Source organism: Camelus bactrianus, chromosome 9 (genome assembly GCF_048773025.1).
Source record: "Camelus bactrianus isolate YW-2024 breed Bactrian camel chromosome 9, ASM4877302v1, whole genome shotgun sequence".
NCBI classification, from domain to species: Eukaryota; Metazoa; Chordata; class Mammalia; order Artiodactyla; family Camelidae; genus Camelus; species Camelus bactrianus.
Genome location: NC_133547.1, coordinates 71,855,053 through 71,879,087, shown reverse-complemented (window position 1 = coordinate 71,879,087; position 24,035 = coordinate 71,855,053).

The window sequence follows — 24,035 nt, the reverse complement described above, 5'->3', positions numbered from 1 at the left end:
ATAAGCCGACTCACCAGAGAAGAATCATTAAAAATAATTTGCACAAGCTTTCGGGTGTGTGAGCTCTTTTTTGATACAATATTTCCTTCCGTGATTATCACTGAGGACATGTTCCAGCCATATGGAAGCGAACTGGGCTGGGAGCTTCCCCAATACCTGAGTGGTTAATTAAGAGCCGTTGCCCGGCCACAAGAAGCAGGTTTGAAATCCCTCTTCAGTCTCCGACAATGAGTAGCTTTTTTAGCAGCAGAAGTCACCAGGGACAGCCAGAAGCGAGGGTAATTATTTGAGATAACATACAGCTGAAAAGAGTGTGTGTGAGTGCAGAGGGGGGCGGGGGGGGGGAGCGGGGGGCGCGATGTGCCGCTGAAAGAAGGGCAACAGGAGAGAAAAGTCTATAATAAAAAGGTCAACATCTCCTATTTTTCTGTACAGTGTCGACAGTCTGTAATGCCTTTTTAGCATGAATGACAACGGATTCTGTCTCTCTCTCTCTCTCTCTCTCTTTTTTTAAAAGGGGGAATATCTTATTTTGTATTCAAACTTTGCAATTGTGAGTTCAGGCCTGCCAGCTTCTTCTGAATAAGCTATTCTCACTTTATCAGGGTTTGCTGAACTGACTTTGATTGCATTGTTGCAAAATAACAGTAATTTTTCCATTAACCCATACAAACCCTCAGCGAGCCGGAGAACAAAGAAATATCAGAGGGATGAAAGCCGAGAGCACGGGGAAGGAAGCTGGGAGTTTCCTAAATGGCTCTAAATGCATCTGCACACACCAGCTTCTTAGGCTGGCTGGGGCTCGCTGGGGACACCATTTGGGGCCCCTTGGGGTCTAAGTCTCAGTGGGCATCTTTTGCCCTCTCTGCCAAATTCTATTGTTTCCTCTGTGTTAGCAGGGTCTGGGAAGCAGGGGGCTGGGTTTCCCTCCCTTCAGAGGGATGGTGTTTTATCCTTTATCTCTCTGGTGCCAAGGACCTCAGTCTTCATCTAGAACTCGACTCAAAAGGGCTCCCAGCCCTTCAGAACCCAAGATGATCTGAACACAGAGGGAGCTTCCTTTTCCCTAAGGAAGAGGCCAGCAGGCAAGGGGGGAAAGCCAGTTCCTTTGGCAAATGGAACTGAGTGCAGAACCCCGAAGCCTTCCAATCTGACGATCTGGCGCGTTCAGCATCACCTCTGCAGGTTCCGGGGTGGCAGGTGCGCTGCTAGATTTCTAGTCTCGAGGTGGCTCTGTGAGGCTGTTGTTTTACATACATGCAGTGGCATTTGCCTGTTGTTTAAAGGATGGGAGGAAACTGCGGGCCAGCAGGGGCTCCCCCTCACTCTTCCATCCGTGGGGAGTCCGCGTTCAGAACCCGCCCCCCCAGCACAGCTGACATGGGATGTTCCTGCAGAAGATTCCAACCTCGGGATGTCGATGGTTCAGCAGATCAACATCAAAGCAGGAGTTTCCGTTTTTGTTTTTTAAAGATGAGATGCCAAGAAGTTAAGCTCATCTGTGGCCTATGGGACAAGGCCATGAGTGAAGGTCCATACCGGCTTTACTCTCCCGTCCCACAAATGACCCTGCTTAGGCCGTGTCGGTTTCACCGGGCATCCGCGCCTCAGCTTTGTTTAGGACCTGCCCGATATGTTAATTATCTCCTTTACCTCCACAGCACGGTCCTGTCAAACCGTACACCAGTCTTTAGAAAATAAAAGTGAACACAGTGAGCCGGCTGTACCCTGCTCCCACAATACCCAGTTCTTGACAATGCCGGAGCTGTCAGATGAGAGGCGGCGTCACTGGAATAAAGGTGGGCAGATGTGTGATAATGAGACAGAAGCATGCAGATGCTAATAGAACTCACCAGAACAGGCCTGCCTGAGTGAGACGGATCCAGGTAGCAGCTGCCGAGTGTCAGGTCAGCCGGATGCTACTTTCTCTTGATTCTCATTTAAGAACTGCTTCGCGCACGGCTGTCTGTCAGTGAACTTTTCCCTCTCAGGAGCTCCAGCCCCTAGGTGATCAGTCACATTTCGACATAACTAGATGTCAAAAGAAGTTTAAGTCGTATGACGAACTGTGATGCAGTCAGCGCCAGCCTCTGGCCTCCAAGGCGGTTTCTTAATGATCCGCCTGGAAACTCGGGCGCCTTTTCTGGTGTTTTGTTTTCTTATTAAAACACTGGCTAAGTCTTTGTCAATATCCATGGCAGCAACTGTGAGCTCAAGACAATATTATCCCAAGCATAATTTAATTTTAAACGTGGAACTCAGACCCAAGCTGGCCGGAGAGTGGGAGGTTTCCGTTGAGCAAACAAGAGTTCTCTCCAAAAGGCCCATTTTAGCATCCATAATTAAAACAAGGTCATTTGGGGAGTTCTTGTCAGCCTCATCTGAAATGCTGGTGATCGGAAGGGGAAACCCAGGGCTATGTGGCAGTTGGTGGGGGTCCCTGTGGGCTCTCCCCGAGTCAGGAGAGTGGGAGTGAAGCTGAGGACAGCAGAGTTAGGCTGGTGAGAGAGTGATTCGAACCCCAGAAAGGCAGAAAACAGAGATAACCTGAGACTTGTCATGTCGAATACCAGCAAAACCTTTGAACTGGAGTATTGGGGCCCTCATCGGTCTCTGTGAGCCCTGGGCTCCCCCAGATTGTGTGCCTGGTGATGAGCTGGGGGGGTGTCGGGGCGCAGCCAGATATAAGTGATACATGTTGTCACGTATACAACGAAACCTTCCTCATAAGGCCACACTTCTTGGGGTGTTTAATTGGATCTGGTCAGTTTCTTCTCTAAATATTTTCATCTACTCCTGCCACTGTTTACATTTCCATGGGGAAAATAAATACTGCATGTCGCTTCTGCCTGCTGTATTTTCCCAGAGATTTTAATCCCGACTTCTGATGAAAGGTTTACACGCACACACACACATGCACACGCACACACTCACCCTCCATCCTTGGTGTGAAGGCACCATGGTTCATAAAATGCTTTCCTTTCTTCTCTTCAGAGGAGGAAAGGATGTGCCACGGAAACCGACTTCTGCATTGACATAATGAAGCGTTTGGAGGAACCTCACGTTTCTCAATTGGAGAACCAGTCAGTCTCATCTGGAATGTCCTAAGCCACCGCCCCGAACCCTCACCCCACACCCACTGCCTTCCCTTCCCTTCCCTCCCCACACCCCTTAGTATAGAAAGATTTCTCAGAGTGGCTCTTATGCCCTCAGATGCTCTCACATAAAACGAGACTTTTCCCCTAAGATTCTGATACTTAGTTGCATGAAGCTCATTAGTACTTCACTGCTTTACCCAGGAGTTTTAAATTTTTAAGCAGCTAGGATTCGTCTAAGAGGTCTTAACCTTATAATTTGTAATAACTTAGAGATCACGTTTCTAAAGTGTGAGGTGTTTTTTTTTTGAAAAAAGTCTCCTTTTCCTTCGCCAGCCATTGATTTGCTTCCTCTTTCAGTCAGAGTCAGCGCTATTAAATCAGGTGATGGAAACTGCTCATTTATTTCTCCATGGTAAAACACAAGCAATTATGAGACATTCCTTAGTGTGGATTGATCCTGCCTTAAACGAAAGCCCAGAGCGCCAGAAGTGACCAGAGGGGCAGCAGGGATGAAAAAAGTGGGGAGGAAAAGGACGGGCAAGACCCAGGTCCTGGGTGGGACTGGACCTGAGCCTCCCACCGAAATGTGGGCAAGTACTTCCTGATTTTTTGCCGTGCCGGACACTACACTAAGGGAGGCAGCGTGGTGGAAAGCGCATCGCAGTTTGAGTTCAGGCACATGAGCTGTTTAATTCTGCTCAAGTTGCTCAACCTCTCTGGGCTTCAGACCTTTTTCTCTGCAAAATAGTAATAGAATAGGCCTCGTAAGTTTGATATGACCATTAAAGGAGGTACTAAAAGTAAATTACCCAATGTAGTGCTGGAGACACTGTAATTAACAATGCAAATACTAGCTCCCAGCCACAAGAGGTAGGGTACATACATGATTAGGACCTGGACTTAGACCCCACGAACTTGACAGTCTTGAGGTGGAGAGAAAGAAACCCACACAAATCGGGCTAATTATAATGTTCGAGGCACCAACGTGAGAAGATGTATTTTTCCTTTTATGTCTGCTGCTTACAACAGGCTGGGCTCCCGCTCCACTGACTAAACTTTGTCGAAAAATTATCTAAGGACCACCTAATGTGTGTCGATGCCACACATGTCAGATGTGTCAGCCTCTCCCAGTAATGACTCTCTGACATAAACAGTAAGGAAGAAATATTACAATTACCGAGGGTGCCGGGGCCCGCATGCATTTTCATGAGCTCTTGGTGAATGGCAGCCCCACACTCTGTAATCAGCTCCCCCTGCCAGCAGAGCCGGCCAGAGAAAGCGCTCGTCCCCCCAAAGACAATTAAAATGAGTTAAATGAATTAAAAAGGCCCTTCCCAGTTAAAGTACAGTCAGAGGTTAGAAACAGTAGTCTTTGGATTTATGCAAACTCTGTGGCTGCCAAGCCTTAGGAATTGCGGCTCACGAGAGAGCCATTTCAGTGGGAACCTAAACAGCTTATGAAATTGGAGGCAACGTGGAGAAGTTTAAATTTCTGGGCGGCAGGTTTTAATCCTCTGTTGATTTTGGCTTCTTAGGTCAATAAGGATATATTTTTACCCAAAATCAAACTGAGAGAGAGGTGGGGAGAGAGAGACTGCATTATCGTATTTATTGAAACAATGGGACAACTCAACGGGAACGTTCCAATTTTGAGACAATGGGAAGGCTGGTTCTGGAGACTGGTTAGCAGAAGGAGAAAGAATGTTCCAAGCCCTATTTCAGCCCTTAGCAGCTGTAAACCTCCTGCAAGTGGCTCACCTACTTTGTGCCTCAGTTTCCTCATCTGTAAAATGGGCTTCATTGTTTCCACCTTGCCGAGGGGTTACCTCAATTGAGATAAGGTCTGTGCCAGGCTTAGCAGGATGCCTACATGGTCAGTTATCGATATTGCTATTCTCGTCCCCATCTCGGGAGGGAGTGAGTGAGAACCATGAAGGTAGGAGGGAACCAGGGCCTCGGGGACCATGCCCAAAACTGGATGTTGACAAGCTCCCGGGGCCACTGGAGACTACTACGGGAATTACTGCTGCTGTCTCAAAAGTCTTGGTCACCTGCACGGCCAGAACTAGTCTCTGAGACCCCTGCCCCATCCCATCAGTTTCATCAGAAATTCTCTCGAGACATCTGTCCGCAGCGTAAGAAGGAAGCCTGGCACTGTCCTCAGCCAGCCCCCTTCCCCCTCCCCGAGTCCCCAAAGTCCCTGAGTGTGTGTATACTACTTGCCTATTACATGCACAAACTCCATCAGAAAGCATTTGTCTACACCCTCTTTATTCACTTTCAAAGGGTTAAACAGCCTATTTACTGGGCTGTCAACAATCCCAGGCCCAAACGGGGAAGAAAGCCCCGTCCAGTTTTGTGCGGCCTGGAGCCTTGTCTTGGCTGGCCTGTTCTTGTCACTGTCATGTAATATCCATGACAATCGTGTTGGGCTTTTTTTTTTTTTTCCGGGCTCTGTGGGGCTCAATCTGAGGGGCCACTTTAAGCCAGGAAAAGCCTTTATTTCTGTGGATTTGAAAGAGCCTTGAGAAGGTCCTTCCCCTCAGAACCCTCTCCAGCGGGTCACCGCAGTTTCAAAAGGCTTTAAAAGCGGAGGCTGCGATCAGTCCTTCCCTCACGTTCTAATAGACTGACATGAGCATTTGTGCTTGAAAGACAGGGGAAAAAGTGATGCAGATTTTCCCTAAATTGGACTGACGCACAAAGCAGGGAGAGCAATTCAGCGACGAGGTAACCCCTCACACCCTCTTTTACACTTCTGACCAGCGCCGCACAAAGGGAGCCGTGGGAAGCTTCCCGGGAGCCTGGCCGGGCCATTTCCATGGGCCATATGGAAATTTTGTTTTGTGTACAGAGAAAGTGTCTGATAACAGTGACCTTAACTGCCATATGTGGGCAGTGAATAGGCCAGAGGAAAACCACTCCACAATCTGACCCTCAACATATGGAACAACCGCCCAAGGAGACTTTCATCGCCATCTTGCCGGCAACCCCGGGGGGATTTCATTAGATTTGTTAATGAATTGCTCTATTGACTTATATCTGAGCTTGCCTCATTAGAGGGGAAGAACACAATTTTTATCTGTGTTTTCGTGAAGGGGACCAGAGCGTTCCCTCCTTTGTGGGGCGGTGGGTAATCTGCCGGGCTGTCATCGGCTTTGAACTAATTTATTGTGTCAGTTTAAGGAGGCCCTTCTGCACTTGTGGAGACCGGAGCCCCACTCCGAGCCTCTTCAAATCAATGTTTTCCTTGTGAGTGGGATGTTTCCTCGGCTCTTGCTTGGTTTACAAATAGCCAGACATGATGTGGTCCTGATGCTGTGTGTCACCAGGATGCTGTGCGTCGTCAGGGTGCTGGCAGCCAGCAGCATCATCTGTCAGGAAGGGGCTTTTCTAGGCAGCGATAGTTGCCCATACACCTTCCCCACCCACCACCAGCGCCTTTATACACCCTCGAAGGAACTTCGCATTGGGACGTTCCCGTGCACGAACTCCCCTTCTGCCCTGCCAACTTTGGGAGCATACGCCTCTCCCCACATCCGTGCCTTATTAGCGATGGTTCAATTGTTTGGGCTTCTCAACGTGGGAAAGCTTGGGTTTTAAAGCAATAAGAGCTATCAATTAACATATTATTAGGGGTAAACCAATAAAGAACCCATTATGGCTAATCGCGAGTGTGGAATCACGAGGAATTAACAAAATGAGATTCAATAAAATGGAAACCATAAAGATAAGCTTCTGAAGATTGGATCTGGCTTTCTGAGCTTAAGTCTCAAATAAACAAATGAATGATACGCATCAAAGCCTCTCATTGGTTCCTCTTTCCCAAGCCTGCCCAGGACAGGGAGAACTTTCTGAGCTGGAGCTAGAAAGAAAGTTGGTCAGTACAATACAGTAATTGGTGGTTTATCCCAGGGTGAGGGGGTGGGCAGGGGAGAAGGGAGGAAAAAGACAGATAAATTCTTAGAATATATGTAAGTTGGGCTCAGTGCTTCCTGTATGTGTCCCCTCATAATAGGATGTGACACAGAAGTCCCCAAGACTCTGGCACTTACCCTTGGTACATGGAGAACCCTCCAAAAGTTGGATAAAGCAGAAAACATTCTATTGATGTTGTAGTGAAAATCTGGGACTCACGAGTTCCTGCAGCTGCAGCATTATTGGGGCAGAGATGCAGAGATGTTGCAACTGAGAGCGTATCTCCTTGGGAGGGTGGTGTGAAGTGTGGCTGGGGTTGCTGTTTGTCCTCAACTGAGTCTGAAGATGGAAACTAGGCTCTCCAGTGTAGCTCTGCCCTCCTCCACTGCCCCACAGCAATGCTGAAATCGCAGTTATACTGTGAGTGGGAGAAACGCCTCAGGACTGTTGGTACCCACTGAAGACTCAAAGAAAGAGGAACTCCCACACTGGGGGAGAAGGTTCCACATTGGTTCTGGGCAAGAGAGTGTCCTCGGGACAGGGGGCCTGTAAGATCTGAAAACATCTATGTGTAAGAACTGGGTCCAGGGAGTTGTGTAAGCTGTAAGTGTATAAGGAAGTACTTGGCTAGATTTGCACCAAGCGTACTGTGTTTATCAAGATAGGTCCACTGGGGTGTTTGCCTTGAGCTCACTCATGCAAGAGGTTGACTGTTCCATTTTTGATGGAAATACTACTTAGCTGGGTATAAAATTTATCCTCTCTTTCAGAACTTCACTGTCTTTTGACACTGAATGTTACACTAATTTTTTCACCCTTTGCTTCTTGGTTGGCTGCATTTAGTCACTGAACAGTTTTATTGAAAAAGAAATTTTTAAAAAATGAGGAATGTGATATTTCATGATACATTTTGTGTTTGACAATATCTCCCTCTTGCTTTTATATTTGTATGGCAACCTGACTGCTACAGTTCACTTAGGTTACCCATCTTGTCCTCAGGACTCTGTAGACATTCCTCAGTTATCTTTTGGCTGCAAACATCCCTCACTGGGATGACTTTTCAATTGCCAAAGCCTCGATGTGGTTCCTGGGTGCCTGAAGAAATATTTCTTTCCCCTGAAGTCTAAGAACTTGACCTGGAAATGTCTCCATGTCATTCTCCATCAGTATTTCCTGGAACCCAGTATTTCCAAACAGGACCTTGTGAACTAGATTCAGCTCTTTTCTTCATTTCAAAGATGTTCTGTGCTATTATATCTTTAAATTTTTTTTTTTGATTCTGTTTGTGGGATTTTCTACTTTAGGGTCACTAATTATCTTTATCTTGCCAAGATCCCCTAGGCTTTTAATCCACCAGTGACTAACATCTGTTACCAGTTTATTATCTCCCTCATACTCTCAGACTATGAGGACCTCAAAGGAAGCAAAGCATCTTATTCATCTTTGTTTCCTCTGAGCCCAGGACGTAATAGATGCTCAGTGAGTAACTATGGAATTAACTTGCATGTGATCTTGTCATGAGGGTTTAAACTTTGAGAGAAGTTGAGAGATTTTTGATGAAGATGGCAGTGGTTGACATGGCCTCATATAGCTTCAAAGTGGGGTGAGCTGAGGGGTGAGGAAGAAGCTCCCAGTGAATGGTGGTGGCCGGAGATGCTGGTTTCACAGGCAAAGCAGACATGGCAGATGGATTCCCCCAAGGAGAAAATTCAGATGGATGTCTCTGCTGAGAGGTGGCTAATGGAAATGGACTGGGCTTTGGAGCCAGAAGAATAACTAGAAAGTTCCTTATGCCCCTTTCCTTTTAGGGCTTTTTTTTCCTTCTTAGATGTTTCATTATCAGTTAATCTCCAACTCCAAATCCCAAAAGGTTGGTATGTTAAATTTAAAAAATATATATATTTTTGCATCCAAAATTAAAAAATATATATATTTTTGCATCCATCAGAGTCCTGGCAGGAAAGGGCTAGCATACCCAAAGGGCTGCTTTGAAGAGATTTTGGTGTTGACATTCTGTACAGAGGTGTGGGCAGGGCTGAAGGGACCCCAAGGGATGCAGAGGCACCAGCGGGAAGGTGCTAACTCCCCTGACCCAAGGGGGCGAGGACAGAGAATAATGCAATGGAGCTTGGTGAGAGTCATGATCACAGAAAAGGGTCTCCACTCTTAGGTGCCATGCCCTTGGGAAGAGACCTGCACCCTATGACCCCAGCGCTAACCAGCACTCGGTGAGATCAAGGCCAGGAAGGCTGTCTCTTCTCCCTTTCTCCCTCGTCTCTCCTCCCTCTCCCTCCCACACGCCAAGTTCAACTGGAAACCAGAGGCGGGAGAGCCTGACTGATGCAATCATTCTTTGAGGTCTGCCTTCTGGGTCCAGAGCAGGGCAGAGAAGGGCGGGGTGTGAACCTGGAGGGGCCCCATCTACCCCAAGGAGACAACCTCCCTCATGATCAAATAAATCAAATAATAAAATAAAATAAAATAAAATAAAATAAAATGAAATTCCCTGTTCTCCTATTGGGTTGGCAGGGATGAAAATGTTTGCAAAGAAATTGTGTGGGTGAGGGTGTGTGGAGAAAGAGGCTTCCTTGTGCATTTTTGGTGGGAGGATAACTTGGAACTTGGACAGAGGGCAATTTGACAGCATCTATGGAAATCATGAGTGCACATGCCCTTTGATGAAGAAATCCCATTTCTAGGAATCCATCCACAGATATATTCAAACACACACAAAATGCTGTGTAAATAGGGCTATTCATTACCATAGTGTTTGTAATAGAATGTTGGTGAAAACCCAAATGTCCATCAATAAGAGGACTGGTTCAATAAATTGTGGTCTACCCACAAAATGGAATACTATGCAGCCATAAAAAAGAATAAGTAGACTCTGTAAAAATTTACTGAGGTTTTTTGGGGGTGGTAATTAGGTTTATTTATTTATTTAATGGAGGTACTGGGGATTGAACCCAGGACCTCGTGCACGCAAAGCACCTGCTCTAACCCTGAACTATACCCTCTCCACCTTGTAATAATTTACTGTTAAGTGAAAATAGCAAGATGCTATCATTCATACTAAAGGGCAGGGGGAGATGGAGATAGAACTACATGATCTCTTTTGGACCATGGATACACCAGAAACTAAGGACACTGGTTGGGTCCAGCAGGGTTTGGGGGGCCAGGGCGGAGGGGGCAGCAGGGAGGTTTTCACTGTGACATTTGGGTTTTTGGACAATAAACATAGGTTTTGCCTAGTCCAAAATATGAATGAAGAAGATATTTTTAAAAAACTCAATTTAAAAGCTCAGACTTGACCATCTTTGGACAGTGGGAAATAGGATTAAACACCCCTAGGGTGTTAGGATCTACGAATCCATGAAATAATGGAAAGGACCAGACCGCCTTCCCCTAGAAGCCTTCTGGCTTAAAGTAGAATAGAAACAGCCAAGTACTCCCAGCCCACCGCTCTCCCCGAGGACGTGGGTCATTAGTAAGGGATGGTGGCCAAGACGGAAAGAACCTCAGAGGCTGCTGTTGGGACTGGACCCCTGCCCTGGGTCCCCTCAATGCTCATCCGTCTCACCCTTTCCACCGAGTGGCAGCCTCTGTCCTGTTTTATTCTGGCACGTCCCACAAGCGACTACTTACATTGCAAGAGCTTCAGTCTCTCCCTGCTGTTGACCTCCAGGGCTGCAATCTCCTTATCTCCGGATAAGGAAGGAGAGAGAGTGCATGTCATTGCAGTGGCAAACATGAGAATACTTGTCTTTGGCCTCTATCATATCCACTTTTATCACACGCCTCCATCTCCTGCCTTTTTACACCTGTGTCCTCTTGCCGGGAGCTCTCGCGCTCTTGCTGGAGAACAGACGCCGACACGCCCTAGGGCCAACACCAAGTGCAACGTGGTAGGCAAGACTGAATGAGCAAAAGTGGGGCGCGCTCTCTGCTCCGCCCACGCTGGCCTCCTTGCTGTCCCGTGGTGCCTCCAAGTGTGCTTCTGCCGTGACATCTTTGCCCTGGTTATATTGTCTCTGCTTGGAACACTCTTCCCTTGGAGAATACGGAAACTCCTCCCACCTCCTTGAGGCCTCTGCATAAATGTCACCCTCTCAGCAAGGGCTTCCCTGATCACCCTAAAAAGGCGACCCCCAGCCCCCACCCCACACTGGCACTCTCTGCTACACTTGCCGGTTTTATATTTCTCCATACATTTGATCACCATCCATCGTGGACTATATTTTACTAATTTATTTGATAAATTGTCCATTATCTAGGATGTCAACCTCCTAATTGCAGAGATTTCTTTTTTTTTTTTTTTTTCTGTTTTGTTTACTGACAAGCCCTCTTTACCTGTAAAAGTGCCTGGCACATCTCCATGCTTAGGGTTTGCTGAATGACTAAATAGATGAGTTATAGCCCTTGATCTCACTGTTTTGTTTTTTTTTTTTTGGTCTGTTTACTTTTGAATCTCACCCACTGGGGTAAGAGCTCCTTCTGCAGTCATCACCCTTGCATCCACCTCCACGCGTGTGGATGCGCAAGAAATGTGTGTGTATTTCAAAAAATGAATCAATGAAGGCTTTTTATGCCACCATCTTAATCCCGGCTGGTTTTAGTTCTGAGGAGCCAGGACTGACATCAGCCACACTCAGCCACAGCAGAGGTTTTTCAGGGTTTTCTGCTGATACTTCCTGTCTTTGATTCTCTTTGTCAGATACATTTTAGTTCAAGATGTGTGACGGAGATGGTGGGCATGATTCTAGGAGCTCGGGGACTGTGGGCAGAGCCCAGATAGAGGGACAGGACCTGGAAAGCTGACCTCGGGGACCTATCCCTTTGCTCTCAGATTGCGAAGTTTAGTTTTCCTTTGAGAAAAGCAGATGTTGTAATGAGTCTTGTTGGTATGACAAAGAGAAGCCCCCAACTGCCAATTGTGTGCCCTTTGTCAGGAACTGCACAAGGCACTTACATATATTCATGATGGCAACATCATGAGATGGAGTTTTTTTTTTCTTTTATACTCAGTTTGTAGGAAAGGTAACTGATCTTCACGAGATAGAGTGGTGGAACTGAGATTTAAATCCAAGCCTGATCATCTGTAAATCTTCTGCTTCATCTAAAATGCCTCTCTGCCATCATTTCCACCAAGAGTAACGCATGGAGTGGGTTTGTCTTAAGGGGATAACGTTAGTTGGGGTAACTTAGCCGTTGTAACATACAGCTCTCCAGACTTCAGTGACGCAACAGTAATTGTTTATTTCTCATTCATGACACAGTCCCCCAAAGGCTCACTCTGTGTATATGTGTTGGGGGAACATGGGGAGGTGGTGGAGTGGGGCATGCATGCACTTGGCTCCACACAGTCATCCAGGGATTTAGGCCCCTTCCATCTAATGGCTCCCCATCCCTTGAGCCCTTAGAATCCTTCTCCATTGGATTCTCTCCATGTATCCAGCAGGCTGGGGATGCAGAGTGAGCAATGCTGATAGCATATGGGAAGGGTTTATGAGCCAGGTGTGGAGGTGGTGGATATCACTTCTGATCACCTTCCTTTGGCCAGTGCTCATGCCATGGAGGCACCTAGCTGCAAAGGAGTCTGGGAAATGTAGTCTAATACGTGCCCAGGAGGAAAAACTGTGATATTTGATGGACGCAAAGCAACCTCTGCCACAGGAGAGAGTGGAGGGAGTATTCCAGAACTGAGCCGTATAGCCAGGTTTTAGTTTCCACAGTATTAACTAAAGATAAATAAAGGCAGAGGTATGAGTCAGAGTCACAGATAGTAAACAACTGTTTACACAGTAGAATCTCGCCTCATCAGTGTTTTCTGTTAATGGGTTGTGCTAGTTAACATGGTATTTTGCTTCAATGAAGGCTGGCCAAAAATTCTCTTGGTTTCATGTCTGATTGCTGGAAATCTTTCCAAGATGTGGTGTTTCACGTTCCTGCCTTGGGAAGTTCAGTGTGGCAAATTCAGTGAATATTTTCTCAGTAAGTGAGTCTCTCAGAGGGCGGCCGGGTTGCCATCCTGAATAAACATCATTCTTCACGACACCAGCTTGGGTGTGGGAGACGGAGAGATAGCTGACGTGGACCAGCAGTGATCGTAAAGTGTCTTCTTTGATTTTGTCATTTTTATTTCATTTTTTTAATAAAAATGAAACTTTTATAATTCATATAAAGTTATAAAAATCATTCATGGTCATTGTAGAAATGCTCAAAAATATAGGAAAGTGAAAATTACAAAACAAAATAGCTTCTAGTTTTACAAACTAGAAGCAGGAACTGTTGACATTTTAATTATAGTTGCTTCATTTTTCTCTCTCCTTTCCTTTCTCCTTCTATCCCACTTGTATATTTGCATAGTTGAGTTAATATTATAAATGCAGTTTCCTATTTTGTCATTTATCTTGTTATTAATTATGTAAGAATTTTCCTTGGTCATTAATACTGCTCTGGAAATATCTTTTTATACTCACTATGAATTCCCAGATCTTTCTCTGCAGTTAGGCTAATCTTTTTGTCATTTGGTATTACAAATAACGCAGCACTAAATACATCTATACATAAATCTGTATTTGATTCTCTGATTTTTTTTTCAATAAATTTCTAGAAGTGGCATTACCAGACCAACGGGCATAAATATTTTTACTTTTGGTACCCTGACAAGCATGGAGGATATTTTAATCTTTATTCATTTGCCAAGTGAAAAGTTGGGTTTTATTGATTTTAATTTACATTTTCTGATGATCAGAATGACTTTTTATGTTTATTAGCCATTTGCATCCTCCCTACCTAATCTATTCCTGTCCTTTGACTATATTTTCTATTAACTCGATTTTTATTGATTTTTATGACCTATTTATTCATTAAGGATAATATCTTTGTCATTCTTATGGAAAATATTTTCCCATTTGTTTTAAGATGACTGTTCTCATCTTATTAATTTGTCATTTATCCACTTTTCCTCTCCAACGAATAGCGAAGGGACAAGTTTCTGGTTAATTGAGAATCTTAATTAGTTGATTTCCGGCTGATAAAACAATCAAGAGTTTGGGGGGTTTAACTGGGGACGTGTTGCGAGGTTATACTATATTTCCAAATGAAGTACTGAAGCTAAGGGGGACTTTGCATTGGCTTCCTCTCTGCTGTCCTGTGTAGTGGCCATTGACAACTCCCTCCACATTGTGCATGGAGTTGTTTCTTAGGGCTGAAGATAAGGTCAGCAGAAGACATTCAGATCTCAACAGAGCTACCATTAACCCTTTTTGATGATGCCTAAAAAATCACCAGAAATTTCTGGGAAAGTCAGTAGAGCTTAAATAGATACCCTCCTCCCTCACAAAATCCTTGAAAAGTAGAAACAGACACATTTACAAAAACATCAGTCTCTTGATCCAAATTTCTAAGGCCCACCCTCAGATAGGTTTTGTAGGCATAGCTTTCAGACACATACTTTTCACTGGGAATCTCCTGAAGACAATATAACATTACCCAGTGTGTAATAAAATACATTAAATGGGGCACTAGCTTCTTAGGCTACATTAATTAGGGGGTTCAAAAGCAAATAAATTTGAGAGTTGCAAGGTTAAACAGAATTAAACAGGTTTCTTTAATTGCAGGACTTATCAGAGCCTTTAATCAGTTAATATGCCTGTGAATCTCCAAGACAGGATAGTCAGCATTTCCACATTTATTTGACCATAGGGGCATTTTTTTAAGGGGTATCCTTTGATAACAGATTTAGGCAGAACAGCCTTTGAAAAATTCTACCTTAACCCAAAGCACTGGTTCTAATTTTGTATATCTCCTCCAACCAGCTGATGGAGGAAGAATTTGGCGGCATAAATAAATAATTAGGTAAATAAATTAAGTGCTCATTAGTTGTCAAAATCTTTTCCTACTTATCATTCCATATAATCTTCACAGCAACTCTATGAGCTAGGTCTTCTCATTAATGAGGCTGTGTGGCTAGGGCCCGAGAGACCTAGGATTGAATCTTGATTTCACTCTAACCTGTGTGACCATAAGCAACTTAACTCACTCTCTGTACCTCAGCTTCCCCATTTGTATAGCTCAGACAATAATAGCGCCTACCTCACAGAATCGCAATGAATACTAGAGGAATTAACATTTGTAGCACCTTTAGAACAATATCTAGCACATCTTACGTATTCAATTCAATTCAATTCATCTTTACTCCCATATTACAGCCAAGTATGCTGAGGCTCAGAGAGGTTAAATAACCTGAACAATAATGTAATGACAATAAAAGGAAAAGGTTGGCTTTGAAGACAACAGGTTTGACTTTAAAATTTAGTTCTTAAATGTTCTATTCACTATGCTCTGTTTCTGTGAAAAGCTGGGCATCCTCATATGTCTTTCCATCAGCTACTCAATAAAATTCTTGCTTCCTCTTCTAGAGAGTCGAGTTCTTGAAGTGGGGCAGCTGCCACACCCAGAACTAAAGTTCCCAGGACCCTCTGCATCTGGCTGTGGTCATGTGACACATTCTCACCAATCAGAGGGCATCACTTCTGAGATGGGGTTGTAAAAAAATGAATACCCTCTCCCTTCTGTCTTTCTGCATTTGACAAATGGATGCAGAGTACTATGAAGCCCCAGGAGATGGTGGAGTTTCAAGATGGAAGGAGCCTTGGTTTCTAAATCACCACTAGGAGGAGAGATTCTCTCTGACCAGGTCCACCTACACTTGACTAATCAGTAAGCCCCAAATAAACATCTATCATCTTAAGCCATTGAAATGCAGGGGTTTATTTGTTATAGCAGCTAGCATACCATCCATTTACCAGTGCACAGTCAGTTCAGACATGAGTGTTTTTTTCAAGTCTTTCTCCATAGCCTCTGGGCAGACTCAGATCGCGCCATTAGCTCTCCTGAAATTATGGCTTTAGCTGGATCATTTTGTAATAGTTCTATGTCAGACCCGCCACATGGAGGCTGACAGAGCAGAGCTTGGGGATGGGGCTGGGGGAGCTTGCTGACAAATGACCTTGCCTTTGGGAAACCTCTGGACAGAGGAGAGAAAGCCAGGGAGGGGGAGGGTACCAGGCTAGCAGGCATTCAGAGATGCTTCTGCTGCCTTTTGATGGCTTTGAGCACATTTTGAGTTTGTCATCAAATGTTTACTGCCAAAGTAATGAAGAGTGTTAATAAGGAAAGAGACACCAAACAGCCCCGCATAAAAGCCAACAGTGGCCATAAAGCTGCATTTGCCATTTACGGTGTTTCCATAGTTGGAAGAAACACTTTTCCTGTACGAAAGATATAACTATATATCTTCTGATTTTATGGGCTGCAGATTACTCTAATTATCATAAAAAATTACTACCGCTAATAAAAATTCTATTATAAGTTACTTATAGTAATCTCCAGGGTACTACACTTAGCCAAGAAAAGGTTGTAATTACACGGCACTGCAGGGAGAGTTTGTTGCTAAAAACTCCCGAAACACGAGCTGTGTCTTTTAACACCTTAACAGCGCGCCAGCCCCTTTGCTTCTTCTCCCACCTCCTCCCCAGTGTTTGGTCAAAGGTCCCCTTGTTGTTTTCATTTTGCAGGATGTGGTTTGAACCTAGAATAATGACCGATCTTGGACGCAAATGACGCAAATGAACTTTCAGAGTTACAAATATCTGGGTGGATTTGCCCTCCCCTGGGGCCCCCAGTATGTCAATGGAAGGATGTAATAGAAGGGAAGACTTGACAATCCCCGCCCAAAGGGAAACGTGCTTTGCAAAATTGGTGGAAGCTACTGGGTGTTCATGCGAAACACAATGCTTGGGGTTTTGTTTGACAAGACAACAATTGGTGTTTTCCCTTTTATAACTACTATTTTTTTTGGAATTGTCAACCGTGAGGGCTGATGACTCTTCGATGACCTTTAAAACTCTTGCCAATGATACCAATTCTAACTTTTCATTTCACTACCCACCCCCACCCCCAATTCCTCTGCCTTTGAATTAAATATCAAACTAAGACACTCTCTTGCCCTCCTGGAATGACGAAGCAGGGCATAACCTCACAGTCCAAGGAATGAAGCCAAAGTTGGACCTGTGGTCATCCTAAATAGAGTTTCAGTTGCTTCTGTGAAGGGTAAGTCCACATTCTAATGAATGGGCCTAGAAAATGAAATAGCTCATTTGAGTTGCTTGAAAATAAGCAGCTTACTTTGGCAATGACTTGTGGCCCATTAGTTGCTATCAGGAAGGGGGAAGATACGTCTCAGAACTCGCCTGGCATGTTCTTAAGAGACACCTTGGAGCTGGGCTGTAAGGGAGGCTCAGAGCGAGGATTCCTGTGGTCAGCTAGGCTGCGCGGGTGAGGGCAGAGCGCGCTCCTTAGTCAGGATGCTCCAAATAGCCTTGAACCACAGCTTGACCTCCTGACAGGGGCAGGGGGCAGTGGGGAAAAAGCATTACACACTGGCAGTTCATCCCAGATTAATTTGTTCAGACGTGAATAAATGGAGAGAGGAGACTGATGGCGCGTTCGCTCTTTCCCCTGCTTCTTCAGACCATCTCAGGCTTGTTTCTAATTTGAGGAAAGGGAGATTTGTTGAGAAGAAAGCTGGATAGGGTCTTTCTCGTCCGCTGGAACACAGATCTCATGAGGGCAGCGATTCTGTATTGTTATTAATGCATCTTGAGTAACTAGAGTAGCACCAAGATGAGGTATGGGTTGAACAAAAACTGTCATTGGAATGAATCAGGGAAGGAATTGCCAGGAAAAAGAGCAAACAGAAAGAGACAGAGGAAAATGACTGAGTATCCTGTCTAGTACATCCTTTCAAGTTGTTTGATTCTACAGAGTCGTCACTATCATTTCTTTGAGCTAGTTTAGACACCAGCTTTATTTGCAGATTCACATTGCTTGAGGGGCAGATGGAGCTTGCTTAGAGCTTTGATGGCCAAGCCTTACAGGAATGGAGCCAAAGGAAAATTATCTTTGCCCATGAAGATGGATTCTCAACTCCGGCCATTCATGGAAGAGGTGTTCAGTGGCCCCATTCCTCTGACAGCCAGCTCCACTCATGGACAAGGAATGCACTTCGCCTCGGGAAACAACTGGATTTGAACTTCTTCTCTGCCATTTATTGGCTCTGTGAGCTTGGGTGAGATTCCCAGCTTCTTGGAGCTTCAGATTCTTCATCTGTAAAAGAGGACAAATATGCCTACTTCCCAGCGCAGTGTCAAAGAGAATTAAATACAGAGCAAGTCTTGCCTTTCCTTCTCTGTTAAAAAGACTCCACCTCGCCCCTCCCACTGTCATTCTGCCTATAGTGCGTCTCACCCCAGCCCAGGTTCAAGACCATCTCAAGCCACACCTTGCTGTTCATTTAGCTTTCTGAGAAGGAGGCACCTCATTTGCAAATTATAGTTCTGTTTTCAGAGCCCAGCGTGATGAGGACAAGTGCAGTGTACACACTAATGCGAAGCATGATTAACAACATATTTACGCAAGCGTCACATAACAACACAGACGGTAACAGCCTGCTTCGAAAGTCAGAAATACTGGGTTTTTATCTCAGGTTCCCCTCCTTCTAGTTGAATGATTTCAGCTAAGTCACATGATTTCTGGGAGACTCAGTTTTGTCATCTGCAAAGTGGGGACTTCAAGAGAACCTTCCTTTAAAGTTATTCCATGTAACGTGCCTTGTGCATCACGGTTGGTGGGTAGCAGTCGCTAAGAGGAAAATGAGCACAATGAAAAGAATTCTCCTTGGCATTGGAAATGGGCGAGCACTGGCGCCACTTCCTCCTCCCTTGTCCTCCACTCCTCATTTTTGCTGGGAAGTTAAAAAAGTAAGATGTCAGTTTGGCAAAGCCGGAGCTCTCGGCAGCAGCTCTGTTTCCCCGGTGAGCTTCCCTGCACACATGTTGGAGCCATTTCGAGGCCTGTCGGGAAATCAGGCTACTGATGAGGTGTGGGGCTCTGAGATGTCATTTCTGACATCTCAGCTTTGACTGGGAGTGAATTCGAAGCAATTTCATCAGATGAAGCTGAGACAGCACCTAAACAAGCCCCATGTTTCGGTTACTCATTGCTGTGTAACAAATCACCCCAAAACTTAGTGGTTTCAACCCACCTTCTATTGTTCATGTTTCTGTGGGTTGGCAGTTTGGGCGGTCTCCCCTCAGCAGGAATGGCTCACTTCTGCTCCTCGTAGAGTTGGCTGGGGTGGCTTGACTTGGTTGGAGGATCCAAGATGTCCTTGTTCATGGGACATGATGCCAGCTGTCACATAGGGTGCCTTGGTTCTCTCTCTCCACATGGTCTCCCAGCATTCTGTAACCTAGACCGAGCCTCCTCTAATGGTGGCAAGAATGTTCTGGAAGGAGAGCAGAGGCGCCAGGGCTCTTAAGGCTGGACCTCAAGAGTGGAGCAACCTCACTTCTGCCACATTCTAATGGTCAAAGAGGTTTGACCATCCAGATCCAGAAGGAGGAAGAACAGGCTCCCTCTCCCAATGGGAGCAGTGGCTCACAGGCTGTAGAAGGGCAGGAAGGGTGAGAGGGGTTTCTGTAGCCATCTTCAAAGCCATCTGCCACAATCCTCCTTGTAGTCACATGCAATGTGACTCCTGCATGCAAAATGCACTCCCTCCTCCTGCACGAATCACATACCACTACAACAACAGTTAGAAGTTCAAGATCGGTCATCAAAATCAGGTCCAGAGGCAAGTAAAACTCCCCAGGAGAGGTTCCTGAGAGAGCTATAAAGTAAAAAGTCTAAAGGACAGGTTATCTTCACTCATACACCCAATGTACAATGTGAAACAGGGAGAGGGGGACTTCAAATGGTACTTCCTTTCACCAAGGAGAAGAATGGGGAACACACAGCCCTCATTAGTCCACAGCAATTCTGAAATCCAACTGGGCATACATTGCCATCCTCTAGGGGGTGCATGTGAAATATTAGTTGATCATGACCCAGTTCTCCCTAGAAGAGGGCCCTTAATTCCATTTTCTTCCCAGTTTTTGCCTCAGCTCTCTGGGCTCTAGTCTTTGTCCCCTGAGAGGTCCTTCCATCTTCCTGAGAATTGCCTCATGTTTGTAGCTGACTGTGTCTTAAAGGATGTTGGGGGCTGAGAGCCCCTCTTTCCATTTTAAAAGGCCCAAGTCCCTTCTGATGCAAGCCAGTGTGTGCTTTCACCCACACAATTCTCTTAAAGAAAACTTTGTTGGATTATCAATGAATCTTAATAATATTTCTCTCATTTCCCCAAAGCCATATACATAATTCTTACTGAGGCATGCTTTAGGACAATGTTCTTACAATTCTTAGTTTTATCTAGCTAGGAGGGTTTAATTAGTTTAAACAGCTTTTAGTCTTTCTGAGACCTTAACAAGGGTCTATGGCTATGCCTTGATCTGATTTGTACCCTGAAGCCATTCCTTACTGTGAGAATATTTTTTTGCCAACTAGGAGAGACTCTTGTGGGCCTGCTAAATTTTCTCTAAATTCTGCTTGAAAACTGACTACCTCGTTCTTTCTCTCTCTTTCCCCATACTTTATCATAAACAGCTTGTGTGTGTGGTTTGAAATATTCTGTATTTTGTAAACATCTGTGTTTAAAATAGATGAACCCCGCTCACAAGGCTATAAGATGACAGTTGGCACTTTTAACGTCCTTCCTGGGGACTTCCTTAATCAGATTCACACGGCTTCAATGGGTAACACACCACCCCCGAACAGAGCCACTTAAGACAGCAACAACTATTTATTCTCGCTAGGTTCGGCTGGACAGCTCATCCCTGCCCTGTGTGGTGTCCTCTGGGGCAGCTCAGGGAGAGCGGGAGGCGCTATCCTCAAGGAAGTCAAATGGGCTCTGCGCCAAGAGAGTAGAGGAGGACGATGCTGAGTCTGTTAGGACCTAAGCTCAGCCTGGCGCAGCTTCACCTCTGCTGCATTCCCTTGGTCAAGGCGAGGCACAGGCTCAGTCCGGATTCAGGGGGAGGGCAAGTAGACGCCACCTCTTGTGAAGAGCAGCAGAGTGTGGACACAGAGATGGGAGGGATGGTTGTCAGCCACCTTTGGAGACAATTCAGCATTCCCCACTCCCCCAGACTTAGGAAGACCTCAGTGTGTGACTAGTGTTCCCTGCATGTGTTGGTGAGATCGTGCACCGACCCAGCACGTGGAAGACCCCTAGTGAACGTGTTAAATAAATACATTATAGAGTAAATGAGTAAGCAAGTAGACGCATGGATGGATGAGTAAATGATTGAATGAATCTATGAGTAGAGGACTCAGTGAATGGAGACGCAGATGGCGAGTGAAATGGATGAACTCATGGATGAATGGGGTGAGGAAGCTTCTCTAAAACGCAGTGGCCAACCATCCCTCATTTGTGGGAAATAAGAGGTAGAGTCTCTTCCCTAGAAACTCGGAGCACTCCTTCTAGGTTGCAAGGCCCCTCGGAATCTCTTTGCCTGGTTCTCATTCTCCCACCCCAGAAAAGGAGGGGACGGGGTCTTGCATTCCCTCCCCATCCCTGAATAAGCTGGGTAGGTAAAATCCCTTTCTAGCTTTCCAATTTGGCAGGGCTGACTCTTGACAAGATTGTTATCAGGCATTGCAAACCCAAATACCTCAATTGCCAAGCAAATAACATGGATGTGTGAAGTGGTCCATGTGGCCACCATGTGGGTGGCCCTAATCTTGCTATGTGGACTGAAGACCCAGAGTTTCCAGAATTTCTCATTTCCAGAGATTAACGGGAAATCCAGGTTTTTATAGGCGATCTATTTTCCAGTGTGGGCGATGGTACTGTTCAGGAGAGGCTAAGTTATGTCGTGACAACAAAAAGTCCCAGATGTTAGTGACTTGAAGCAAGGAAAGCTTATTTCTTATTAACACTACAGATCATCAGAGATGTGCTGGGGGCTCTGCTGTGTGTTGTCTTCACTCGGGGATAGCTCCCTCTCTGTCTCTCTCTCCCCGCCCCCATCCTCTCCTCATCTCTCTCTGCCAGTGCAGAGAAACAGGGACATGGTGAGTCATTCTCTGGCTCTCAAAGCCTCTGCCAGCAGTGACGGATACTCACAGTCACATTTCTTTGGTCAAAGTCATTGCTCACACTTCAAAGTATGCCCTGTGGCCACCGCTCTCTTTGCAGGCTCAGGCGAGGGCAGCTTACGTGTGCCGACAAGAAGTGGGAACGTCGGCTGAGCAGGGCTGGTAACTACCGTCACCACTTATACGTTTTCTGGAAACACCATTCAGAGGTGAGCTGGTCGATAAGACCCTAGCCTCTGAGTTCAGATGGGGAAGGGGAAGTGGGTATTTGTGCCCCCTCTCGACCACTTTCGTTGCCATCTGTCCCCCTTCTAGAGCCCTCTGACCACCGCTGGTCAGGATACCTCACCTGAATGCAGCAAGAAGGCAGCCCAGGGTTTCTGAACCATCGCGTTACTGACTTTGTAAGCCAGATAATTCTCTCCTGTGCAGACGGTCCTGTGTGTTGGAAGCCTGTGTCGCAGTGTCCCTGGCACCTACCCATAGCATCTCCCCCTCCCAGTGGTGACAACCAAAAATGTCTCCAAACATAGCCAGGTGTCCCCTGGGGGGCGGTGGGCAAAACCGCCCCTGGCTGCGATCCACTGTGACAGCAGCAGGCCCGTGGGGCTTTGTGACCCTAGACGGGCCTGGAGTCTCACCTCACCAAGTCTTAGCCATGTGACCCCACAATATACTTAATGAGTCCCCGGGACCTGCTCTGTAAAGTAGGCAAACCCATGAACTGTCGTCCCCCACAAATAAGGTTTTGAAGACAGAATGAGACTTGGACGATGCAGACCCCATGTAACCATCCTATTAGGATTTAGAAGCCTCCTTACTGTGACCTGGGCCAGGCAGTGCTCCACGCACAGGGCCTTTCCTTCAGGTAGAAATTACCTGGGGGCTCTGTCAGCTATCAGTGGTCAATACTCATATTCACCGTCAGACCTATGACAGTTGTTGTCTGTCAGGGGTTTAAGACATGCCTGACTGCACGCCATGATTTACACTCACTGTCTCAAGGAATGCTCACCACAGCCCCCAAACTTAGGGATTCTTGTCCCTGTTTTATGGTGACAAAATGGGGCTATCGGAAGGCAGAGAGACCTGCCCCACGCTAGGAGGTGGCAGAGCAAACCAGCTACCTTAATCCCCCCGGGTGGCATCTGTGTCTGCGTAGTCAGAGCATCACGACAACAGAGCCACTGTGATGGGTGGGACGAGGATGTGGAGGGTGTGCTGAGGGTCTGGGGAGGCGGCCCTGCAGCCTGGACCCACGTCCCCGTGACCACGATACCGACAACCCCTTCCGCTTACTGAGCACCTAGGATGTTAAGAGCCCCACGTGAGTGACCTCATTCAATCCCCAGAAGCGGTCTAGTTGCTCAGGACAACTACTATCCCATTTTACAGAGGAGAACCCAGAAGCCGGGAGTGGGGAAGCAAGTGGATTACAGTCACACAATAAGGAAGTGGTGGAGCCAGCCTTCCAACCCAGAGCTGTGACCCCCAGGCCCGTACCCCACATTCGCACCCCACAGTTGCTCTGTGCTGCTCTCTCCCAGAAGTCAGGGTCCCAGAGACCCCAGGTGGGCGTGGTCCTTCCGTGGTCCCCACGTGAGTTAATTCCACAAGGATTCTTTTGGGTCTGCTCTGGCATCAGGCTCAGTGGGCAAGCCCTCCCACCCTCTCCTCCCAGCAGACAATGCTTTAGATCCTCCTGATGTTTTATTTCTTGCTCTACTAGCTTCATTCTGGCCCAGGAGGTGGCCGTCTGGCACATAAACTAGGTGTTGAGTGGAACTGTGGTGCTCATTCACTAAAAATGAAAGGCAACAGGCGTTCACCCTGCCCTGGCAGCCTCGTGCCCCCGGGCAGTCACCGCACAGCCCAGCCTGCACCCTGCCACCCAGCGAGGACTCACACTGCCACTAAGAAAGGGCGTCCTTCCCATGACGCCCATTAGGAAGGAAAGGAGCGGGCGGAACTGAGTGG